General features: G+C 37.1%; 1 protein-coding gene and 1 non-coding gene across 3 annotated transcripts in view; one reads left to right on the forward strand and one right to left on the reverse strand.

Moving 5' to 3' along the window:
* TMCC1 (transmembrane and coiled-coil domain family 1) overlaps positions 1-26,855 on the forward strand; it is a 249,274-nt gene that overhangs the window by 24,722 nt on the left and 197,697 nt on the right. The window lies entirely within an intron of this gene.
* On the reverse strand, positions 20,659-20,762 carry LOC121041400 (U6 spliceosomal RNA). Its single transcript, XR_005795720.1, has one exon. It is a non-coding gene; the product is annotated as a U6 spliceosomal RNA (small nuclear RNA).

The raw sequence follows: 26,855 nt of genomic DNA on the forward strand, positions 1-26,855 counted from the left end.
GCATTTGTCTTTTTTTTTTTTTTTTTAAACATAGTCACAACGTTTTAACACATCTCTTTGTCTTTATGTCGTTTCCTGTTTATGTATCACAGTTGCTACCAGAGATACCTGGTTAAAGAATGGAGTTGAAAAAAAAAAGTTGATTGTTAATCTTTAGGTCAAAACCCCCTCAGTGTTTTTCTGTCACCCACAGAATGAAGTCTAAACACCTTTAGCATTGTGATTATAGCCCATTTATTTTTGGTCCCCATCTACCTTTCTTGTTTTTCCAGAAACTTTCCCAGAAGTGGCCCTTCTTACAAGTGTAAATAAAAGATCTCAAGTATGTGGCATTAGTGTCCCTCATGTGACAAATAATACTCTGAATAGGGGAGACAGGTTGATATAAGTACAGTAATAGTTTATTCAGCTTTTATCTGTGTGCTTGCTCTTGTCCCACCTACTTTGGTTATGGTAGAATAAAAAATTATAGGAGTATTTTTAAAAATTAATTATTTTAAGTAATCTCTCCACCCAGTGTGGGGCTCAAACCCACGACTCTTGAGATGAAGAGTTGCATGCTCTGCTAACTGAGCCAGCCAGGCACTCCTGTAGGAGCAGAGCGAGAGGGAGGAAGGCAGAGCAAGAGGGAGGCACAGAATCTGAAGCAGGCTCCAGGCTCTGGGCTGTCAGTACAGAACCTGGCATGGGGCTCGAACTGATGGACTGCGAGATCATGACCTGAGCCAAAGTCGGACGCTTAACTGACTGAGCCATCCAGGCACCCCTGTAGGAGAATTCTTAAAATTAATTCAGATAAAGTGTCAAAACATTGAAACAATCTGAGATCCTATCCTACAGGAATGATTACCATAAAAGTTTTTATAAATATCCTTTCATACATGTCTCTTTGAAAATATATACAAATGCAGTTATGTAACAGTGACTATAACTGACTATAACAGTTTTAAATAAATAGGATAATATTGTAATGCTGTTTTTCTTTTGACTCAGACATAGATTTTGAAGACTTTTATGTCAGTAAGAGACCTGGGTTTAAAATCATGGATTTCAAGAATGAGAAGCCTGAGCTTCTAGGGCAAATGTTAATTTAATGCTTGGGAGAGTAAGAAGCTGGTCTGACTTCCCTGACCCTCCAGATTGGAGTAGATGTTCCTCCTCTGGGACCTTGGCTGTTCCACCATAGCTCTTACCACAATCTGTTGTTGTTGTCTGCCTACCTAAACCAGAGTCCCTTGTATCTATGTCTTTGTTTTCCTTAGGCCTAATATAGTACCTGCCATCTAGTCGGCAATTCAGTGTTTGCTGATTGGATAAATGACTATATGAATGTCTTTGGCGAAATAAGGTGGTTTGCCATGAAGAATTTGCTGCATGTATTCTTTAAAACTATCCTTCTCTGTATGCCATGATTACTTATGTGCCAAATAACCTTTTGGTATTAAATCGGTTTACTAAGGGGATTTTACTGCTGAGAAAAGAAGGTACTGTATAACTGGTTGACAGTTACAATTCTGATTATAAATTAATTAAAATATTAGTGTGGTGAGGCAGGTGGGTATGAGAATTTGGATAATATGAACCATTTTTACCCAGAGTGTAATTACCACTTTAGGTAAGATAGTATGCAGCTTTTAACTGGGCAGAGATATAGGTGTAGTATGGTGAATAGAAGGCTGGATTCAGCTTTGACTCTGCCTCTTACCAGCTGTGAAATCTTAGGCAAGTCCCGTAACTGTTTTAGGATTTAGTTTATTCATTAAATGGCTAATTGGCAGCTCAGATGTGGTCCAACGCTAAAATTTTGTGACTGAAATAAGAGCCATACTTTATCTCAGTCCATTGAGGCCTATCTGTACACTCTTCACTTTCTTACAGTAGACACGTAAATGGACAAAACTTAAGGCAAGAGAGTATGGTTGCCTTATAACTTCCTTGGAAAAACTATAGAATGAAGCACGAGGTAGCATTGTGATAGTTTTTAGAGGGAGTGTGAACCTGAGAACTTCTTTTGTGTTCTTTGCATTATTTCACAACCAATTCTGGATAAAAATAATTTTATCTTGGAGTGCCTGGCTAGCTCACTTGGTAGAACTTGTGATACTTGATCTCAGGGTCATGAGTTCGAGCCCCACCTTGGATGTAGAATTTACTTAAAAAAATTTTTTTTCAGGGCTCCTGGGTGGCTCAGTTGGTTGAGTGTCTGACTCTTGGTTTTGGCTCTAGTCATGATCTCATGTTTTGTGTGTTCACGCCCTGCATTGGGCTCCATGCTGGCAGTGTGAAGCTTGCTTGGGATTGTCTTTGTCTCTCTCTGCCCCTCCCCCGCTCACCCTGTCTCTCTCAAAATGAATAAATAAACTTAAAAAACAATTACAAATAATTTTCTGGGGCTCTTGGGTGGCTCAGTCAGTTAAGCATCTGACTTCGGCTCAGATCATGATCTCATTGTTCATGGGTTTGCTCCTTGCATCAGGCTCTGTGCTGAGAGCTCAGAGCCTAGAGCCTGCTTCAGATTCTGTCTGCCCCTCTCCCACTGTCTGTCTCTTTCAAAAATAAATAAACGTTTAAAAAAATTAAAATAATTTTCTCATTGAAGAATAAGGATATGGCATTTGGGGATGGTGAGTATGTTGATGTAATTAGAATTGGTTCTATCTACCCTCTTCTCTTTTCTCACTCAGAAGAATCTCAAGATTCAATCTCATTGTCTTTGAGGCACAAAGGTTAGATTGATGATATAACAGAGTTGGAAGACCTGTTTTTCTTCTTGATTTTGAGATACCAAGGAAGATTGTTTTACTTCTGTGTGCTTGATTATTTTTACTAAAAGAAGACAAAAATTTGACTCTTACTATATCATATGCTTTGGGATAATGAGATAATTCTTTGGAATACTATTTTTTTAATTCCATTTTTTAAAATGCATAATTTCTAGTAAATGCACAAATCTAAGAGGTATACATAGCTCAGTGAATTTTACATCATATAATGTATGTTTTATATATAATATATAAATATATATCTTTACATTAATTATATATACATATAATTATAAATACCAATCTGATTAAGTTGTAGAATATTTTCCTCCCTTTAGAAAGTTTCTTTATGCCCCTTTCCAGTCAGTATCCTTTTTTTGAACACTCTGCTTTATTATTAATTTTAAGAAGCCAGTAAGAACAAATCTTGACATACTTTATGTTTCATCAGTAATTTGAGTCTTGAACTCTATAGTAAGGTCTGATCTGTAGAGGATAAAGTCTTTAACCTTTAGAAATAGATAAGGCATAATTATGTTAAAATGTTTTTCTAAAAAAACCTAATCCAGGGTGAAGAGGGAGTAGTTTCACATTGATAAGGTGACAGTGTTGTTTACAGGCATTTTCTTTTCTGTGTAGATTTTTTCCTGTAAGTTTTTGGGTTGTCTGAAAGGAAATTTATTTGGAAAGTTCTGTGTAGGTGGGAAAAGGAATGTGTTTGGCCAAATGAGTGATGAGCTTGTTCTAGGTCTGTTCTGTTCTTCTTCTACCTGTGCTATTGTGTAACTCTGTGAACAAGGCCTAGCCTCATTTTTTACATCTAATATTTATTCACTACTTTTTTATCTGAGGCACTGTGCGTGAATCTTTCTGAAGTTTTGTGGTGCTACCTTAGCCTGCACCTGGTACTGTAGCTATTTATTATGTAATCTTGTTTACTAATTTATATATCTATATTTTATTTTAGAAGTTTTAGATTTGTGGAAAAGTTAAGGAAAGATAATAGAGAGTTTCTGTATACCAGGTACCTATTTTTCCTTTTTTTTTTTAATTAAAAAATTTTTTTTAACGCTTATTTTTATTTTTGAGAGATACAGAGCATTAGCTAGGGAGAGGCACAGAGAGAGGGAGACACAGAATCCAAAGCAGGCTCCAGGCTCTGAGCTGTCAGCACATAGCCTGAAGTGGGGCTCGAATCCATGAACAGTAAGATCATGACCTGAGCCGAAGTTGGACACTAAATAAATGACTGAGCCACCCAGTCGGATGGCTTTTTTTTCTTTAATTTTTCTTTGAACGCTTATTTTTATTTTTATTTATTTTTATTTTTTTTTTAATTTTTTTTTTTTAACATTTATTTATTTTTGAGACAGAGAGAGACACAGCATGAACGGGGGAGGGGCAGAGAGAGAGGGAGACACAGAATCGGAAGCAGGCTCCAGGCTCTGAGCCATCAGCCCAGAGCCCGACGCGGGGCTCGAACTCGCGGACCGCGAGATCGTGACCTGAGCTGAAGTCGGACGCTCAACCGACTGAGCCACCCAGGCGCCCCGTTTGAACGCTTATTTTTATTTTTGAGAGACAGAGACAGAGCATGAGCTGGGGAGGGGCAGAGAGAGAGGGAGACACAGAGTCTGTAGCAGGCTCCAGGCTCTGAGCTGTCAGCACATAGCCTGACCCATTTTTCCTTTCATAACATTTTGTTTTATTAGCTTCATTGAGGTATATTTCACATACTTTAGAACTCACCCATTTAAAGTGTACACCTCAGTGATTTTTAGTATATTCATAGAATTGTACAACTAATTCCAGGGTATTTGCATTTTCGCTGCCTGTCCTAGGCAGCTCTGTCTCTATGGATTTGCCTATTCTGAACATTTCATATAAATGAAGTTCTACAAAATGTTGTCTTTTCTGACTAGCTTCTTTCACTTACTATTTTTTTTTTTAATTTTTTTTGACGTTTTATTTATTTTTGAGACAGGGAGAGACAGAGCATGAACGGGGGAGGGTCAGAGAGAGAGGGAGACACAGAATCTGAAACAGGATCTGAGCAGTCAGCACAGAGCCCGACGCGGGGCTCGAACTCACGGACAGTGAGATCGTGACCTGAACCCAAGTCAGATGCTCAACCGACTGAGCCACCCAGGCGCCCCTAGCTTCTTTCACTTAGAGTGTTTTCATAGTTTATCCATTCTGTAGCATGTTTCAGTTCTTTTTCATTACCAAATAATAGTCCATTTTATGCATAGACATTTGTTTAATAGTGGACATTTTGATTGATTCTCTTTTTTGCTGTTATGAATAATGCTGCTGTAAGCATTTGTATACAAGTTTTTATGTGGACTCTCAGAAAGAAATCTTAAATTTGAACTGTGCCTGTCAAGAAGAGTCTCCCCGCCACCCCCCCCCCCCAACAAATATGTTGGAAACCAAGAGGTAGTCAGGGAAACGGAGGGTAATTTGGGATTTGTATGTTTTAATCCTTTTATTCTTTTTCTCAGCCCCTTAATCCCCACAAATGTTGCAGGTTTTGAAACATGAGAACATTAAACAAAATTTTTTTTTGATCTTGAGTACTAAAAAACATTTTCTTTTTGTAAAAGCATGTGTAGAATGAGAGATTACATTAAAATAATCCTTAAGGTCCTATGATTCTTTGATTTATTCTAAATTTTCATTATGATTTGCTGAGATTATCATGGAGGATACTGTTCAAAATGCTGTAATGTTAGCATTGTAGAACTTATCCCCATTTAGAGAGAGAGCTGTGGTAAAGCAGTTGAGAGGTTCAATTTCCAGCTCTTCCACTTGCTGGCTCTGTGACCTTCAGCATGTCACTTAAGCCTCATTTTCCTTATCTGTAAAATGTGAAGTAACAGCAAGTGCCTCACAGGATTGTTGTGAGGATCAAATGAGATAGTGTTAAGAAGGAGTTTGAAACTACAATGTGATATACAAATATGAGGTGATGTCATAAAAAGAGATCTCTAAATCTATAAAAAACAGTAGTTTCCTATTGTCTTTTGTCTTCAATTTACTGATTCTTCCAGCTTTCTGTTAATTTCTGATTAGGTTAGACTGGTGATTTCCTTTTCTTAGATTAAGAAAAAAAATGTGGGTAGCTAGAAAGAAGTTAAGGTTGTTGTGCCAAGGGAAATGAGCAACACCTGCTGTAGCATTCCTAGCAGGAGCCAGGTTGCTGCTCTCACTGCCTATATAGGTGCCTGGCATTTCCTAAAATAAAAAAAAAAAATTGAATCTAATACTTAGTTATGCTTATTCTGTATGTTAACCTTAAAAAGAAAATTCAGTTACTTTACCAGCAAAAATCGGTTTCTTTGAGAATAGAGAATCGCAACTGCCCTTTTAGAGGAAAGGGGGAAATTGGGAGGGCTGTTATAAACAAAGTTCTGGAGCACCTGGGTGGTTGAGTCTGTTAGGCATTCAACTCTTGATTACAGCTCAGGCCATGATCTCTTGGTGGTGAGATGAGGGTAGAACCTGCTTAGGATTCTCTCCCTCTCCCCCGGCCCCCCCCCCTCAGGCACCCCCCCCTCCCCCCGGCCCCCCCCCCTCAGAAAAAAAAAAAGTCCATTGGGAGTTCAGAGTGTAGTGGCTTTTCATTGGCTGAGTCTCATTGGCTGGGCTATTGCTGGGAGGAGGAAAACCTTTCTTCTTTCTGCTGGGAAAGTAAAGCAGTGGCTAAAATAGTATGGATTTGCATAGTAACTTTCTTCCTATTGGGTCTGCAATTGACTACCAGTGTTTGGGGATGAGAGCTTCTCCTGCTGGTCTCCTGACTCCATTTTAGTGTGTTCATACATATCAGACCCTGTTCTAAGTTTTACACTTATTTTTTTATTAAAAAATGTTTATTTATTTTTAAAAAAAAATTTTTTTTTCAACGTTTTTATTTATTTTTGGGACAGAGAGAGACAGAGCATGAACGGGGGAGGGGCAGAGAGAGGGAGACACAGAATCGGAAACAGGCCCCAGGCTCCGAGCCATCAGCCCAGAGCCTGACGCGGGGCTCGAACTCACGGACCGCGAGATCGTGACCTGGCCGAAGTCGGACGCTTAACCGACTGCGCCACCCAGGCGCCCCTAAAAAATGTTTATTTTTGAGAGAGGGTGCGTGCATGCCCATGAGCATGAGTGGGGAATGGGCAGAGAGAATCTGAAGCAGGCTCTGAGCTGTCAGCACTGACCCTGGTACAGGGCTCAAACTCACGAGCCATGAGATGATGACCTGAGAAGTTGGACACTTAACTGGCTGAGCCACCCAGGCACCCCTAAGTATTTTACATTTAATCTTCACAATGATTCTTTGAGGATAAGTACTATGGTAATACATGAGGAAATTGAAGGTTAGAAAATTACTTAATGATGGTTGGTGCTGCAGTACTTTGAAACTTTTCCTTTTGGGTAGAGCTCAGGCTTATATTCTTACCACATTTTTGCAAAAAAATAATTGCTTCTGTAAGCTTTCAGCAATAGATTATTATACTTTATCTTTAATTACCTCTAGAAACACCTGATAAATTTTGGGATCAGTAAAGGTCCAGGAGTACTGTTTTAGTCCCAATTCTGATTTAGAAAAATCAGAACAAATTGGATTTAGAAAAATTGGAACAAATGAAAGGCATTGGTTAGGCACACTGGTGGTGTTTTCTAAATCCCCTGGTTTCTCAGTTTTAAAAGGAATGCTTTTTTGCATTTTAAGTTTTTGAAATTGTGTGCATTTAATATGGTAGTATTTCTCCTTCAAAAGTTATTCAAGTATGTTGTGCCTTTTAATCAGTTAACAAGGTTTAGAATCAAAATGCAGTAATGTTTAGTCCATTTGACTTTATTTTTTAGCTAACACACATTATCACTGTGCCATTCTTGGGCTCCTGTACATAGCCTTTGCATGTTCAGTACTGATAGCTAGATTTTCTGTTAACCAGCTAACATTGGAGTTGCTGTGGGTTCTGAATCTTAACTTCGTTTCTTACTCTCCTTAAACTTTCTGCAAGGATAGCTTAATGACTGACAGATGGAAGTACCTCATTGGCATGTTTTGCCTTACTAGCTGTTGCTAATTTAGTGAATCAGCTAGTTGAGGGGGGAAAGTTAGCAGATAATTTCACTGGAGACAGGGCTGGAGTTAAAAACTTGAAAGTCCAAGGGCAGTTAATGTTTATTGCATAAATTCAAAACACTATTTTGAGAAACTACCTCCATCTGGTCCTTGTCCCTGTCCTCTGACAACCAGTAATCAGTTCTCCATCTCTGTAGTTTTGTTATTTTGAGGATATTGTATAAATGGAGTCATATAGTATATAACTTTTTGAGATTGGCTTTTTTTATTTATTAAACATATAATGACCTTGAGATCTATCTAAGTTGTTACATGTATCAATATCAATTGCTCCTCCCTTTTTATTACTGATGAATATTCCGTAGTATGGATGTACCACAGTTTGTTTAAACATTTGTCTATGGAGAGGGGCATTCATGTTACCAGTTTGGTGTATTATCAATAATACTGCCATGAACATTTCATGCATAAGTTTTTATGTGAACATATGTTTTCATTCTCTGGGATAAATGCCAGGGAGTGAGACTGCTGGAAGATATGAAAACTGCATGTTTAATTAAAAAAATTTTTTTAATGTTTATTTTTGAGAGAAAGTGCATGTGAGTGGGGGGAGGGGCAGAGAGAGAGAGGAGAGAGAGAACCCCAAGCAGGCTTTGTGCTGTCATCGTGGAGCCAGACACGGGGCTCTATCTCATGAGCTGTGAGATCATGACTTGAGCCGAAATCAAGAGTTGTCTGCTTAACCCATTTGAGCCACCCAAGTGCCCCTGAATATTTACTTTTATGAGAAACTGCCAAACTTATCCGTAATGGTTGTACCCGCAATGTAATGAGACTACTAATTGTTTTTTATTGCTTGTTGAGCCTTTTTCAGTCATAGATGCCAAAATTTAAGAAAAATTTATGTGAGAAAAATCATAAAGTGAAAGGTTGATTGATGTAGTTGTTTTAGCAGAATATACAGTTTCTCAGGAGAATAAAATTTTAGTTCTAGATTCTTTGCTTTGGCAGTCTTTTGTTGAACTTGGTTGAAAAGATTAATAATTTTGAAAAATGAATTAGGTTTGTTACTAAATTTTCATGCTAAGTCATTTGGCCATTTTGGAAACTGAATAATGAGTTTCTTCCTCTTTAGCTCTCATAATTTCTTTATAAATATTTATCTTTTCCTAAATTGTTAATAATTTCTGATACTTTAGCCTCTGTTTATAACAAGATGTCTTTACTTCTTTTGTTTTGTCATGAATTATAATACCCGCTGTTTTTTATGACTTAGAATTGTTGAAACACCATAAGGAACTGTTTGCTTACCATCAAAATAGGCAAGTCCCCTAAGTAACCATATCCATACCCAGGCTTTACTCAGTCACTGTGAAATAGCATGGGGTTTTTTTAGGCCAAGGAAGCTCTCCAAGAATTTTGTGAATAAGGGTGGGAATTGACCTTGCCAGAATTCATGGGGAAGATGTCTGTCTTCTTGTTTTGTGTGGTGGAAAAGGGTTTTTCATCCAAACGCCCTGATTTCACATTTCTCACTGAGCATTTTTTAAAGTGTCTAGAGATTTTAATTCTTTAAGTGTTAATCATTTTATTTTTATTTTTATTATTTTTTAAAAAATTTATTCATTTTGATAGCCTGAGCAAGGGAGAGACACAGAGAGAGGGAGAAAGAGAATCCCAAACAGACTCGGCACTCTCGTGCAGAGCCTAACTTGGGGCTTGATCCCATGAACTTTGAGATCATGACCTGAGCCGAAATCAAAAGTTAACTGGTTACTCGGTGCCCTGAGTGGTGCCCTGAAAACCGGACATTTGAATCAAATAGTGTGGTAATTCTGGATATCAAGTTCTCCTGCCTCCCTAGAGTTTGCTGTTTTTGTTATTATTTTTTTATCTTTGCAGGCTGCCTCCATGCCAAGGGTCAGTCTGAGGTGTAAACTTACGGTCTTCTCAGGTCTTTTCTGATCCTGTGCTTTTCCCTAGGAATGTGCAGTCACTTTTGATTTTACCTGTGTATGCAGTTGATTTTGAATGTCTTAGGTTTTAGAGTCTGTTTCCCAGTAGAGGAAAAATAGAAAAATGAAAGAGGAGGGAAGAGGATGCTAGCTTTTTAAATGCCCTGGAAGTCACTATTGCTGAAGAGGGGAGGGCCTTGTGATAGCTTGGGGGTGGGGGAAGTGCAACAACAATGGCACCTACTTCTTTGCCACCTCTGTGATCAGAAACAATAGTCAGTGACCAGGGCACAGACCTCTGATATTTGGAGGACAGAGTTTGTTTGTTTATTTCCGCCTCCCACCCTAGCTCCCACAAGGTTTGTGCAGGCTGCTGTAGGAACTTTGCACAGCTGCCCTTCATGTGGCTGGGTAGGGGCTGGGTAGCTACTACTACTGTGTTGAGTTGAAACTGATTGGATTTATCATGTAAGCCTTCCCCTGGATTTGCAAGCCATAAATAGACTCCAGAATTCCAAAATAGTTAACATCAGACAGATTCTGCTCTTGCAGTTGTCATCTAGGTGGGTAGCCATTCCTGGTGCTTCCTACTCTGCCATCTTCCCAGAATCCTCTCTTGAGACCTGGGTTGTTGTTGTTAATGTATATTTTATTTTTGAGAGAGGGAGACAGAGTGCAAGTGTGGGAGGGACAGAGAGAGAGGGAGAGACAGAATCTGAAGCAGGCTCCAGGCTCTGAGCCATCAGCACAGAGCCCAATGCAGGGCTTGAACCCATGAACTGTGAGATCATGACCTGAGCCAAAGTCGGACACTTAACCGACTGAGCCACCCACGCGTCCCGAGACCTGGGTTTTTGATGTGGCAGGAGACACTTAGTAGTATGACCTCAGGAAAATCACTTAAGTTCTTTGGGCTTTAGGGAAGTGTGAGCTTGTAGGGAAAGCATTTAAACTGGTAATTATTAAGACTCTCTTACCCTAAAATACATGATTTTGTAAAATTATGCATGTAATTTTCTTTAATTTTGGAGTTCATTTTTTAGTTCTTTTAGTTCACGTTTTGCCCTGTAAAAAAAAGGGCAAAAAACTTCTCAATGTTTGAACATTTCTGTTTACCCAGAATATTTAAATTGTATGTGCAATTTATTTTTTTTGGAGCTTCTTCTTTTCTCCAGTTTGATGTTCCTCTTTGGAGTGCCTAAGAAAACTGTAGGTTTGACTTTTTAGGAAAACACATGGCTGTTCTAATTGGTGGTAAGTTTGATGGTGAGATCTGTTAGGACTTTTATTCCTTGTTTTGAACAGAAATTTTTTTTACAACGGGTAGGATAACTGCATTTTTCTAATGTCGTTCTGAAAAAGTTCCTGTAGTTACTTGCTTTGCTGGGTGTTCTTATCCACATCAATCCTTTTGGTTCCCTTGGAAGAAGTAAAATACTTTGAAGAACTAGCAGATGATAATTTGGGAGGTCAGTTGTTTCACTTTCCTGTGATCAATAATGATTTGTATTCTTTCCTATGGTAAAGTTTGTACTTTGAGTTATTTGGTTAACTTTTTCATGGTTTCTTCCTCTTTAGGCTAGTGAGTATCTTTTTCATAGCTTTTCAGCTGCACAACTGATGTATTTTCCTTCTCATTAAAGATGTTTCAGATGCTGATATATACAGAATATTCTAGGGATATTTAGAGATGAATTTTTGTCCAGTATCTCTGTTTTATACAAGAGGAAATTGAAGCTCAGATTAATTGCTTTGATTAAGGATATGTTGCAAACTAATGGCCGAGATGAGACTTAATCCCGGTTTACTGACTCCTACTCATCATATCCTAGTGCAGCATCAGATAATCCAAGTCACTATATTGTTTTTTGGGGAGTGGCAGGGGGCAGGGGTTTTGGAGGGGATTAGTTTGGGGAGAAATGGGGCTTTAGCTGGAAGGTGGATATAGGGTCAAGAGATGTTTTCTTAAAGTGGGAAAAATTGTATAATGTTTGTATGCTGATGGGAATAATCCAGTATAGATAGGGAGAAATTGATTAGAGTGAAGAAAGAGTTGCTTATAGTTTATGTTTGAATAGGCATATAAGTAGAGAAGTTGACCATGGTGGAAATCCCACCATTTAATCCTTACTAGCAGTAGGGAGTGCTGATGGTATGGATTCAGATGCCGGTGGAGAAGTAGATGTGGTTTAGGTTTGTCTAAGTGCTTATTTTTTTCAATGACACAGGAAGGTAGGCCATTAAGGGACTAAGGATAGAAGAAGGGATGTTAGATTTGAAGAGAGTTAAGAAGTGTGAAACAGTCCTCTGTAAAAATGGGGGAGTGAATATACTAGAGAATTACAGAATCAAATGCCCATTTGAGATTAGTGGACATGAATTTACAGTGTCATTGGGTCAGCATGGAAACATGACTTTTCTTGTCACTTTGTATGTGAAATAGGCAGGTAAATTATCCAAGATTGGGGTGTTGCTGGTTGAGGGAAGGAGAAGAAGGCCTAAGAAATTGAATATGTGTATAAGGGAATGTTAATAATGATGGACTATGGAATCTAAGCCAGGGACTTGTTTTAGGGGAAAGGGTTGTATAGAATGGAAGTGGAGTCATTTTAATTCTGTGAGTATTCACTCTTTTCAATCAATGGTGCTGGTATAGTCAAATACAAATGCACAAAAAAAGAATCTCAACCCTTACCTCATAGCATATGTAAAAATAAACTTCAAATGGACTGTAGACCTAAATGTATGACCTGAAATCATAAAACTTCTAGAAGTACCAGAGAAAATCTTTTTTTTTTTTTTTAAATGAAATGTATTGTCAAATTGGTTTCCATACAACACCCAGGGCTCATCCCAACAGGTGCCCTCCTCAATGCCCATCACCCACCCCCCATCAACCCTCAGTTTATTCTCAGTTTTTAAGAGTCTCTTATGGTTTGGCTCTCTCCCTCTCTTTTTTTTTTTTTTTTCCCTTCCCCTCCCCCATGGTCTTCTGTTAAGTTTCTCCAGATCCACATAAGAGTGAAAACATATGGTATTTGTCTTTCAGTACCAGAGAAAATCTTAATGAACTTGGGCTAGCAAGGGTTTTTAAGACACAAAAAGCATGAAGGGGGAAAATTACTAAATTGGATGTCCTCAAATTTAAAATCTTTTTGAGTATTTTTTTTAAAAAAATTTATTTATTTTGAGAGAGAGAGAGAGAGAGGGAGACAGAATCCCAAGCAGGCTTTGCTCTGCTAGCGCAGAGCCTGATGAAGGGCTCGAACCCACAAATTGTGAGATCATTGCCTGAGCAGAAACCAAGAGTTGGCCCCTCAACCAACTGAGCCACCCAGGCGCCCCTAATCTTTTTGTCTTTGAAATTCACTGTTAAGGAAATGAAAAAGACATTTGTAACTGTGTGAGGTGATATGTTATGGTTATCATTTTGCAAAATATACTTACATCAAATCATTATGTTGTATACCTGAACCTAATATAATGTTGTTTGTCGGATATAGCTCACTAAAAAATAAATAAAAAACAAATGAAAAGGCATGCCCTCAGACTGGGAGAAAATATTTGCAAAACGTATTTGACAGAGGATATGTATCCAGAGTATATAAAGAACTCTCGCAACGCAATAAGACAAACAACCTTGTAAAAAAAGGGCAAAAAACCTTACAAAAACTTGAATAGAAAGTTCATCAAAGAAGATAAACGGATGCCTAATATGCATGTGCAAAGATGCTTAACTTCATAAATCATTAGAAAAGTGTTAACTAAAACCATAATAATGTACTGTTATACTAGAATGGCTATAATTATAAAGATTGGTCCGGTGTTAGTAAGAATGCAGACCAAGTAGAATTCTTATATGCTGTTGGGAATGTGAACTGGAACAGCTGGGCAGTTACTCTAAAATTTAAGTGTAAACTTACCATATGACCCACCCATTTCACTTCTTAAGTATTTATCCAAGAGAAATGAAAGCAATATGGTGGCACCTGGGTGGCTCAAGCAGTTGAGCATCCAACTCCTGGTTTTGGCTCAGGTCATGATCCCAGGGCTGTGGGATCAAGCCCCATGTTGGGCTCTGTGCTGAATGTGGAGCCTGCTTGAGGTTTTCTGTCTCTCTCTCTGTGCCTCCCTCTGCTCTAATATATGCTCTCTCTCTCTCAAATAAAAAAATATAGGGGCACTGGTTGACTCAGTTGGTTAAGTGTCTGACTTTGGCTCAGGTCATGACCTCGTGGTTCATGAGTTTAAGCCCCTTGTTGGGCTCTGTGCTGACATCTCAGAGCCTGGAGCCTGCTTTGGGTTGTATGTCTCCCTCTCTTTTAACTGCTGAGCAGTTAAAAGGAAAGAATTACTGATACTTAACAACGTGGATGGCTCTTCAAATAATTAGGCTAAATGAAAGAAGTCAGACTTATAAATAAAATAAAGCAGATATACTATATTTAAGTTCTAGAAAACTCTCTGTAATCACAGAAGATAGTTGACAGGAGAGGAGGGTAGGAGAGACAAGATTACACAGTGGGCATGAACAAACTTTTGGGACTGATGGAAATGTCTGTTATCTTGATTATGTTGACGGTTTTATGGATATAAATGTTTTGTTAACTTATCAAATTGTACATGTTAAATAGGTGCAGTTTATTTTATATCTGTTATACCCTAAAGCTGTAATGGACTAGCAGAATGGTGGAGTTAGTAACATGATATTCATTTCTTCCATGCTTTCAAATATAATGCTTAGCAGATAAATCATTTGAGGCCTGTCAATTATTTTTGTTCTTATTATAACATTGTTCTTTTCATGTTAGGTTTTTTTAGTTTCTGTGCTGTGTTTTACTGGACTTTACGAGTCCTGGCACACTTGGTAAGAACTTGGTACTTTTTGATTATATTGCTAAAACCTAACAGAATAGAAGCGCCTGGGGGCGCATGGGTGGCTCAGTCTGTTAAGTGTCCAACTCTTGATTTCGGCTCAGGTCATGATCTCATGTTTTGTGAGTTTGAACCCTGAGTCGGGCTCCTCACTGACAGTGCGGAGCCTGCTTGGGATTCTCTCCCTCTCTGTCTGCCCCTCACCTGCTCAATCTCTCTCTCTCTCTCTCTCTCTCTCTCTCTCTCTCTCTCTCCAAAATAACTAAATAAATTTAAATAATGTTTTGAGCATTTAGAATGTTCTACACTCACTACTGAAAATACTATTCCTGTTTTCCTGAACATTCTTGAAGACTGACTTCTGTAGTTCACTGAATATATAAATACTTTTTAGATTAAAAAGAGAATTCAATTGCCAGAGTTGAATTTTATCTGGTTAAGGTATTAGTGAGATGTGAAATAGAATAAAGATTATGGAAATATAATTGGTATGTGGTGAATCAGAAACTTACAATTCTTAATTTGTAACTTTTTGGTTATCATATTTAGGTATTTCTAATTTACTTGTGTAGTTTCTTATTGTTGGGTTGAGGGCAAGGAGAAATGCTGGGGAGGGAGTGAGGGTAATGTAATTATTACAGGAAAAGGAGAGAGCTCTGAGTTTTTATTTTTTATTTTTCTTTTATTCTTTCTATTGTTATTAGTAGATATCATTAGGGAACAATTCCAGGGACTGTGAAAAATATGTTCTGTGCATTATTTTATATAATTCTCACAACTCTAGGAAGTAGGTCTCATTGCCATTTTACCAATGAGGGAACGGAGACTTAACATTTAAGATTTTACAGAAAGATAAACAGCTAGTAAGTGTCTTTAAATAACTGGCTCACTCCAAAGATCAGGGTCTTAACACTGCTGAATTTCTCTCATTGTTAATAAGACAGTCTTGTCCAGGATTTAAAAAAGAAACATCCCTTTGAATGTCCATTAGCCCTGGAGAATCTGTTTAATAACATACAGATACATAAACACATGTGACCCCTTTTAGGAAAATCATTCTTTTGGAAGTATTCTTCATTAGGAGAAACAGTTTCTTAGAATTGAAAGTGCTAGAGATTTGTAAACATTTTTGTGAGCATATAATATTTTTTTAAAGTCAGGCAGTGAGAAGAAAGCTGAGATAAAATACAGTCTGTGAAAGGAATCCCTGAATCACCAGACATTCTTTCATTGACCCTGCTTCTTGCTTTAATGTGACACTGTTTCTTAGTATTTTACATTTTCATGTTTGTATGTTCATTCATTGACTAAACAGCTTAAGAAGTCACTGTACCTACCTGTTCTTTGTAAGGTTCTCTTTCTTTGGCCATATTTACAGAGTATACACAAGCAAGTTTGATAAAACTGTATTTATGACTGAGGAGAAGGCATTATTCAAAGTGATAAATGTCTATTGAACTTAATGTGTCTTTCTCATTTCTTTATTAACTCTTGAGTTTCTTACCTATTCATTTGGTCAGTAGTGCTGTATGAAACGTGGAGGTCAACAGAAAATTTTGTTTTGAGTGTGAATGACTGGGTTGGGAAAAGATGTTGCTGAATCACGACTTCCCTTAGGAGGTGGCTGAAAAATGTTGCCCCTTACAAAATAGAAGCATGGGAAGAAATAATGACTTCAAGAATAGAACGGTTGAATAAATTTTCAGTGTAGCAATGCATAAGGTATGTGTTACCATTGAAACCATCTCAAATGACTTACAGTGAAGGAGAAAGAGCATAAATTGGAGACGTTTTTAAAATCTGAAAAACATGATTAGATTTTATTTCTAAACTTTGTGTTCATTTATTTATTCTGGAGAGATTTAGGATTAGCTTTGGGGCAGGTGAACAAAATTTGACATACTCAGGGTGTATTGAAATGTAACATGTTATATGATTATCGTGTTTTTTTCCTGTTTCTTTCAAATGACAAATTGTGAATACTTGATGTAAGAAATTTGAAATTAGGATTTTTTAAAAAAGATAAAGTTTTTCAAGATTTAATGTATAAATGTATTGTACCAGAAGGTTTGTAGAATCTATTTTGGCTCTTTCTTGATTTTCAATGATTTTAATAGGAATTGTCTTCAGTTGGTTCATTTATTCTGTTACTTATTCCTCTGCTGTTCAAAGTCAGGAATTTTATTTTGATAGTCCTTTCTATGCTTGGGTCTCAGAAGGAAGTCCCTTGTAAAACCAAGTATGATGTAGCTGACATCATTCAAAGCATTAGTTGTTGTATGTGATGAAAAATGAAAAATAGCTTGAAGTATATGATATTTAAGTTTCTTTTGGATATGTTTGGAGAGAGAGAGAGAATTGCCATAGGAGGAAACTTAAAGAATTTTATTAGTTTGAAAAGAACATACACGAGAAAACTTTTTCCCCCCTTTTGCCTGCCCTTACACTGAAGTATTTGGGAGACACCGACCTTCCCGCCCCACCCCACCCCGCCCCCACCTTTCCTCACAGGTCACATGATGTTTTTCTTTTGAAGGTTTTTCAAGATATTTTCCCTGCCTTTTCAGGACTCTTGCCATTGTACATTCTTAGACTCTTCGGGGACATTTCTCTGGCCTCTTCTGAGAACCCTTGTCAAAACTGCTTAACTAGGTGATTAAATGCTCCCTCTTTCAGCTTCATTTGGAAGGATTTGCCTCATTCCCTTTATTGGTTATTAACTATTCACTTTTGATAATAGATACCTGGTTTATACTTTATAGTATTTACTTGTGCATCTTTATTTCAAAAAGTATTTGAGGATTATAGGCTTCTTAGAAAACCCAGATATCTTTCCTTTCCTCCCCTTCTTCTTGAGATTGTAATTACCCATGGGAGTAAAGAGTAATCTTTTTGGGAGTTGGTGGGAATATCTGTAGACAGATTAATTATAGATTATCTATACTTTTTCATCAAGATATTCTCTCTCCTTTTTTTCTTCTATTAATATGGGTTTTCTATGTTTCGTACTTGCTTATTTGTACATCTTTAACCCACACACAACACAAAATGGGATTTAAGACCTGACCCATATAGGAGTTCTAGAGCATTCTTAATGCACTGTGATTCATAATCTAGGCTTGTTTTTAAAACAGCTATCCTTTACGTATGCTGAATAACTAGCCTCATATATATCCTCCCCTCTCTCCATTTTTCTTTTCTGTGGGGACCAGGCTATGTCTTCAGAATAAAAAGGGGTCTAATTTTCAGATCATAGGTGTCATCAAAGAAGGGAGTATTTTGACGGTTAAGAGCTTTCATTTTTATTAGTTCATGAGTTAAGTCAGAATGCTAAAGTAGAGGATTCACTTCTTCATCAGTTTCCTTCTTAGACCAGATTTTGGGATGCAGATCAAAAGATGCAGGTGGTTATAAGTTCACAAGTTGTATTAGAACTAAAGCAGAATGAACCAAGGATGTTCTTGTGGATACCTTTCAGGAATGGTAAGAGAAGAGGGGAGAGGCAGAAAGACAAGGTAAAAACTACCAATGCAAACCCTGGATTTGATTTGTACGTTCCTGAAAATGAAGTTTAAAAAATAAACCCAAAACCTAGTGAATTTATTCCTCCATCTGCATTATAGGATTTGTAAGTTTCAAACATTTTCTGTATATATATTCATGCCTAATATAAGCTCTGTGTGGATGCTAAATGACAAGTAGTCCACATTCTGCATGTATATTCCTGTATCTTCATTCACTCCTAAAATTCATGGCAATGTTATTTCCACCTATGTTATTTTTCTAAATGTTTGTAGATTTTTCATAGATAGTCTGTATTAGGCTAAGGGATTTCCCTTCTCTTAATTTTTTTGAGAGTATTTGTCATAAATGTTGAATTTACTTCAATGCCTTTTCTGTATCTGTTATGATCATACAGCTTTCTTACTTAGTCTGATACTGTGAATTAACATTGATTGCTTTTTTTAGTGTTGAGTCAGCTTTGCATCATCCCTGGGGCTAATATTTTTTTTTGGTTTTCATATATATATATGTTCACTTAAGAGTATTGATCTGTAATTTTTTTTTTTTTTGGTAATGTCTTTGTTTTATTTTAGTATTAGAGTAATGTTGGCCTCAGGAAATGAAATGTTCCTTCTTCTGTGAGATTTTGCAGAATCATTATTTCTTCCTGAAATAGTTGGTAGAATTAATCAGTAAAACCATCTGGGTCTGGAGTTTCCCTTTTTTTGAGGGGTTACTACTACAAATTCACTTTATTTAGATACAGAGTTATCCAGGTTATCTATTTCTCCTTGTATAGGTTTTGTAGTTTGTGTCACCTTTGAAGGAATTGGTTCATTTCATGTAAGCTATCAAAATTATGGGCATAGAGGGGTTTGTTGTATTTATTACCCTTTTAATATCTGTTGTGTCAGTGTTAATGTCCCCTCTCTTTTACTCCAGTTAGTGGTAATTTGTGTCTTTCCCATTTCTTGGTTAGCCTGGCTACAACTAGTTCATTAATTTTATTGATTTTTCAAAGAACCAGCTTTTGCTTTCATTTATTTTTCTCCATTGTGTTTCTGTTCTCAGTTTCATTGATTTCTGCCCTAATTTTTATTATTTTTTCTTTCACTTTCACTTTGATTTAGATTTAATTTGATCTTCTAAGTTTCTTAAAGTAGAAGCTTAAATTATTGATTTTAGGTCTTTTTTAATACAGTAAAACCTTGGTTTGTGAACATAATTCATCACGGAGACATGCTTGTAATCCAGCGCTCTTGTGTATCAAAGTGAATTTCCCCATAAGAAATAATGGAAACTCAGATGATTCATTCTACAACCCAAAAATATTCATATAAAAATGATTACAATACTGTAATATAATATAAAATAGTAGAGAAAATACAAAATATAAAGAAAAATAAATTAGCCTGCACTTACCTTTGAAAACCTTCCTGACTGGTGTGAGAGGAGGAGGGTTCACTATCACTAATGGAATCACTGCTATCTTTTGGCCCAATGGAATCTTTTTCTGCATGGGGGCCATTGTATACACTCACAAAGATGTTGACTACAGTACAGTATTAATAAACTGCTGTCAGATACTGTATTTAATGTAACTGGCAACAAGGCAGCAGAGGAAAGGGTCTATGTCTGCAGGCAGCCTGACCTAGAATGAAGCAAAGCATTCCTAAGCTTACTCTTGTATGGAAAAGCAAAGGACTGTCTATAGGTGCTTTGAAGTGACAAAAAAATACACTAGTGCCAGTTGTGGGTACCTTCCAACCTTCTGAAAAACCCTGATTTCTGCCAAACGCTGCGGCCTGAGACGGAGCATCTGAGCATGGGAGACAATCATCCACAATCCTGCAGAGAGAGACAGCGGGAGAGAGAAGAACCATTGGCTCAGTTGTGATCATGTAATCATGTGATGTTCGGTGTCACATACTACTTGTATTACAAGACATCACTCATTAAGTTAAAATTTATTAGAAATGTTTGCTCGTCTTGCAGAACACTCACAGAGCAAGTTACTCGCAATCCAGGGTTTTACTGTATATGCATTTAAAACTATAAATTTTTCTCTGGGCACTGTTTTAACATCCCACAAGTTTTGATGTTCCATTTTCACTTATTTGAAAATGTTTCTGTTTTTTTCTAGGCTTCCTCTTTTACCCATGGGTTATTTAGGAGTATATTGTTTAATATCCAAGTATTTGGGGCAACTTTCCCAGATGTTTTGCTAATTGATTTTAATGTAATTTCATTGTGATCTGAGAGTGTACTTTACATCATAAAAAACAATATTTTATTTTTTTAAATTTTATTTTTTATTTTTTAAAATTTACATCCAAATTAGTTAGCATATAGTGCAACCATGACTTCTGGAGTAGATTCCTTAGTACCCCTTACCCATTTAGCCCATCCCCCCTCCCGCAACCCCTCCAGTAACCCTCAGTTTGTTCTCCATATTTATGAGTCTCTTCTGTTTTGTAAAAATACTGAATGCTTTACGAATTTGCGTGTCACCCTTGCACAGGAGCCATGATAATCTCTGTATCGGTCCAATTTTAGTATATGTGCTTCCGAAGTGAGCACAAAAAAATAGTGTTGAGATTTATTTTATGGCCCAGAATATAATACGTCTTTGTGAGTGTTCCAAGTGCACTTGAAAAGAATGTATATTTACCAGTTATTGGGTAAAGTGTTTTGCAAATGTCATGTAAGTTAGGTGGTAGTACTATTGAGGTCTCCTTCCTGATTTTCTGCCTACTTGTTTTAACAGTTACTGAGTTGAAAGTCTTATTTATTTATTTATTTATTTATTTATTTTATTTATTTTATTTATTTTATTTATTTTATTTTATTTTATTTTAATTTAATTTAATTTAATTTTATTTTATTTTATTTTTATTTTATTTTATTTTATTTTATTTTAGAGAGAGTTAGGGGAGAGGAGAAGAGAGAGAGAAAGAATCCCAAGTAGGCTTCAAGCTTAGTGTGGAGCCCAATGCAGGGCTAGATGTTCACCTAATTGAGCCATCAGGCACCCCAAAACTCTTTAACTGTAATTGTAGATTTGTCTGTTTCTCTTGTTAGATCCATCAGTTTTTGCCTCATGTATTTTAAAGTTCTTATTTTAATGGTTTTTTTTTTTTTTTTTTTTTTTTTTTTAATTCCAGGGCGACCCCACAAGTGAGGGAAATGGGCCGAAGGCAGGGGGGGGGGGGGGGGGGAGAGAGAGACACCAATGCAAACAGGCTCCATGCTTAGCATGGAATTCAGTTTGGCGCTCAATCCCACCACCCCAGGACCATGACCTGAGCTGAAATCAAGAGTCGGATGGATGCTCAACTGACTGAGTCACCAAGGTGCCCCTAAAGCTCTTATTTTAGAGTACATATGTATTTATGATTGTTACATTCTTCTTGGAGAATTGACCCATTTATCATTATGTAGTGGCCTTCTTATCCTAGACAGTCTTTCTGATTCTGAAGTCTGCTTTGAAATTGATTTGGCTGTAGTTTCTTTTGGTGAGTGTATGGTATCTTTTTCTATTGTTTTACCTTTTCCTATCTAAATCTTTATATATTAAAAAAAAGTTTTTTTTTAATGTCTATTTATTTTTGAGAGAGAGAGAGAGACAGAGTGTGAGTGGGGGAGGGCAGAGAGAGAAGGAGACACAGAATCTGAAGCAGGCTCCAGGTTCTGAGCTGTCAGCACAGAGCCTGACATGGGGCTCGAACTCATGAACCATGAGATCAGGACCTGATCCAAAGTTGGATGCTTAACCGACTGGCCACCCAGGCGCTCCTTAATCTTTATATTTAGTGGACTTTTTGTAGATGGCTTTTAGCTTGATCATGCTTTTTCATCCAGTCTAACAATTTGTCTTTTAACTGTGTTTTTTTAGACCATATTATTAAAGTAATTAATTATTAATTAGTTATTATTAATAACTATTTAGTAATAATTAGATTAAAACTTACCATCTTGCTAGCTGTTTATATTTGTTGCATTTCTTTTTTCCTTTGCCTTCTGTAGTGTGAATTGAGCTTTTTATTAGTATTATATCCTCCCTGTTGACTTATTTATACTCACCTAAAATGGTTTTTAGTTGTTGTCTTTGGATTTACAGTATATGTTTTAAAATAATTTTAGTATACCTTCGAATTATACCACTTCACATGTAGTGCATGTATCTTAATATTTTATGTTCCTAATTCTTTCTTTCACTGTCACTGTTGTTAATATATTTTATTACATATGCTATAAATAACCAGTACGTTGTTCACTGCTCCAAACAATTGTATTTTAGAGTAATTAAAAATCTGAAAGAGAGGGGTGCCAGGGTGGCTCAGTCAGTTAAGCGTCTGACTTCAGCTCAGATCATGATCTCGTGGCCCGTGGGTTCAAGCCTCACATCAGGCTCTTTGCTGACAGCTCAGAGCCTGGAGCCTGCTACTGATTCTGTGTTTCCCTCTCTCTCTGCCCCTCCACCACTTATGCTCTGTCTCTCTCCATCTCTCACAAATGAATAAACGTTAAAAAATTTTTTTAAAATATCCGAAAGAGGAAAGACTTTATTGTACTTTCGTTTATTCATTTTTTGGGTAGATCCAAGCTTTTCACCTGTATCCATTCTGCCTGAAGAATTTCCTTTAATATTTCTTGTATGGTGGGTCTGCTGGCAATGAATTCTTTGTTTTTGTTTGTCTGAGAGAGTCTTTATTTCTCCTTATGAAGAATATTTTTACTTGATAGAGAGTACTGGCTGGGCAGTTTTTTTCTTTCAACATTTTTAAGTTGTCACTCCATTGTCTTCTTACTTGGCAACGTTTCTGACAAACTTTATTATAATCCTTATTTTTGTTCCTCTGTATGCAATATGTTTTCCCCTCTCTTGCTAACTTCAAGATTTTGTCTTTGCCTTTCAGCAATTTAAATATGATAGGCCCAGGCATGTGTATTTTGGTGGGGGAGGATATATTTATCTTATTTGTTTTTGGAGCTTCTTAAGTCTGTAGTTTGGTGCCTTGTCACTAATTTTGCTTAGTTCTTGGGCATTCTAATACTTCTTCTCCATTCTTTCTGTCTCCTGCCATTCTAAGTATGTGTATGTTACATTGTTTGATTTTCCCACAGTTCTCAGATGTTCTCTCGTGTTTTATTTTCCTACTGTTTTTTCTTCTTTACTTTTCAATTTGGGTAATTTCTGTTAGCTTATCTTCAAGTTCACTGATTCTTTTTTCGGCTGTTTCAAGTCTACTAATAAACTTTTGTTCTTTGTTACTGTTTTTATTTCTAGAATTTCCACTTGATCCTTTCTTATAATTTCCATGTCTCTGAATTTATAAATTCCCTTCTAGGTCCAAAATCTGTTATATCTGAATCTAGTTCTGATGATTGCTTTGTTTCTTCAAGCTGTGTTTTTGGCATACTTCATAATTTTTTTGTTGAAAGCTGAACATATTGTATAGGATAGGAGATGCTGAAGTAAATATTTTATATGCTTGAAGAAGACTGCAAATTTCTGCTAGACCCTGGCATCATGGCCTGAGCCAAAATCAAGAGTCCAGATGCTCACTTAAGCCACCCAGGCATCCCTTTTTCTGCTCTCATTTAAGGTGGAATTTGTGTTAATTTGTTAGGGGTTGGGCTATATTTGAAGTTTATTATTGCCATGGTTACCAGAGTTGATATTTGTTCTTGCCATGGGAACCCAGAGACTTCAAGTTTTTCTAGTGTCCTTTGTCTCCTAGCGTCCCTTATCTCCATGCTTAGCTTTGGATTTTCCCTCTATACTGTTTCTCAGAGCCTGTCTCTTGCAGCTATATTCCACTGTTATTTTTATTTGGAGCTTGTTAGTGTGGTAATGGAGGATAAGAGGAATTCTTGATGGTCTGTTAAGCCTCAGATTTAGGCAGATGTTAGAATCTGGGTCTTGTAGATGTGGGCTTCACAAAACTTTACATTCCACTTCCTTGGGTAGAATTTCTCCTCTTCTTTCTTTTTACCCACCTGCAGTGTCTAGATTAATTTTTAAAACCTAAGGATTTTACTTATTTTTTTATTAAAATTTTTTTAATTAAAAAATTTTTTTCATGTTTATTTTTGAGAGAAAGAGAGTATGAGTGGGGGAGGGCGAGAGAGAGGGAGACACAGGATCTGAAGCCGTCTCCAGGCTCTGAGCTCTCAGCACAGATCCTGACTTGGGGCTTTAAGTCACCAACCAGGAGATCATGACCTGAGCCAAAGTCATTTGCTTAACCGATTGAGCCACCCAGTTACCCCTAAAACGTAAGGTTTTTAAAGTTAAGGTTTTTCAAACCTCTCTCACCCTGCATTAAGGTTATTGTTACTTTACAGAGAGTGAAAATTGTGTGTCAGTATCCTCAGTCTCTTTTTCTTTCCTTCAGCTCTAGTGGGATTCTACCAGTGTCCTCTGGGTAGTTGATGAATTTTTCTTTGCAGATTAAGCCTTTTGTTCCATAGGGAGATGGGGGAAATAGATCTCGGCTGATTGGCATTGGCTATTCTACTCTTCAAGCTCCATAGGTATGGGTGAGGGCAAGGATGAGGAGCTTTTTCTGCATATTCTCAGATCTACGCCCCTGCATTAGAGATTCTTTTGAAGTTCCTGGAAAAAAGCGTACATCAGGGTGAGAACTCTTATGATTGCAGCCCCCAGGGGCTTTCCAGCCTCATGTTAGCCCACATTCAGTCTTAAGCAGTTTGTCAAAATTATATTTTAAATCCTCCTAACTGCAATGGAATTCTCCCATGCTCTTGGGACTATATTTCCTTTAGTTGGAGAGAAAGCTTTCCCTTTTTCCGGGTTTTGGGTTATTTGTCCAGCCTCTGTGTTGCTCTATCCCTGCTGTATTTTAAAAATTTATGTATGTATGTTTTTTTGAGTATAGTTGACATAACAGTGTTACATTAGTTTCAGGTATACAGCTTAGTGATATGACAAGCTTATGCATTATGCTATGTTCATTCACCTCAAGTATAACTACCATCTGTGTCTTTACATCGATATTACTTTGTTACATTGACTGTATCCTTATGCTGTGCCTTTTATTTCCATGACTTATTCCATAACTGGAAGCCTGTATTTCCTTCCCGCCTTCACCCATGTGGCCCAACTTCCCATCTCTGCTGTATTGCTAGAGGTTAGATCAAGAGAAAATGGGGTTTGGGTAGGAAGAGTGTGATTCTTTTCACTCTCTGAACATTAGGAATCCACACTGTGGTCACAGAGTAATTTGTGAGACTTACCTTAGGGCTCAGCATATGATCAATTTTGGTAAAAGATCTCTGTGCTTGATAGAGTATTTATTCTTCAGTTATTGGGTAGTGTAGGTCTGGTTAATCATGCTATTCAAATCTATATTTTTATCCTTTTCTAATCTCTTTCTGAGTCATTGGTCAGCTACTCAGAGTTGTTAAAAGTTTCCCCATTATGATTATGGATATTTTTCACTATTTGTAATTTTTCCAACTTTCACTTTATATATTTGAAGGCTATGTTATTACGTGCATATGAATCTTAAATTGTTATATCTTACTCATGAGTTATACTTGAATTCTATGAATTATACACCTATAAATGCTTTTTGCATTAAAGTCTACTTTGAGTACTATTAATATGGCTAGAGAGGCTTTCTTTTAGTTTATGTCTGTATGACCTTCCTATACTTTTTAACTGTTTTTTTCTTTTTTTTTTTTAAGTTTATTTATTTTTGAGAGAGACCAAGACAGTGTGAGCAGGGGAGGGGCAGAGAGAGAAAGAGAGAGAGAGGGAGGGAGGGAGGGAGAAAGAATCCCAAGACCGAAGTGGGACTCAAACTCATGAAACTGTGAGATTGTGACTTGAGCTGAAACCAAGAGTCAGGCGCTTAACCAACTGAGCCAACCAGGTGCCTCCCCGCCTTTTTTTAAATGTTTGTTTATTTTTGAGAGAGACAGAGACGGAGTGGGAGCGGAGGAGGGGCAGAGAGAGGGGGAGGCACAGAATCCAAAACAGGCTCCAGCCTCTGAGCTGTTAGCACAGAGCCCAGTGCAGGGCTTGAACTCACAGGCCGTGAAATTATGACCTGAGCCGAAGTCTGATGCTCAACTGACTGAGCCACCCAGGCGCCCCTATTTTTAACTGTTTTCTTTTTATTTTAGGAGTGATTTTTGTGAACACCATAATAGTTGAGTTTTGTTCTTTATTAGTGCAATAATTTTTGTCTTTTGGTCTGATTATATTAGTGTAGTTACTGGAATATTTGAGCTTCTATTTGACACCTTATGTTTTGCTTTTATATAAAGTTCTACTTGTTCTGTGATCTACCCTCCTTTTTGCATTCATTTGGGCATTTTAATTTGTATTTCCTTTCTATTATCATAGTAATTATGTATTATTTTACTACTTTTTAAATGTTTACCCCAGAGATTAAAACATGTGATTCCTTCCTTTTTAAAAATGTTTATTTTTCAATATGTAATAATAGTCGTAAGGCACAGAATTCAAAAGGTACAAAAGACTATGTGATAGGAAGTCCTCTCTCACATCTACCCACGAGCTACCCCATTCTTCAGTTGCCTTAGGAATGTATATAGACCAGTAGAGTCATCTAGCATCTTTACTGGCCCCCAAACATATTGTGTTTACTGCTCTTCTAGATGGAAATCTTGGTCCAT

Source organism: Herpailurus yagouaroundi, unplaced genomic scaffold (assembly GCF_014898765.1).
Source record: "Herpailurus yagouaroundi ecotype Mexico unplaced genomic scaffold, PumYag 183, whole genome shotgun sequence".
NCBI classification, from domain to species: Eukaryota; Metazoa; Chordata; class Mammalia; order Carnivora; family Felidae; genus Herpailurus; species Herpailurus yagouaroundi.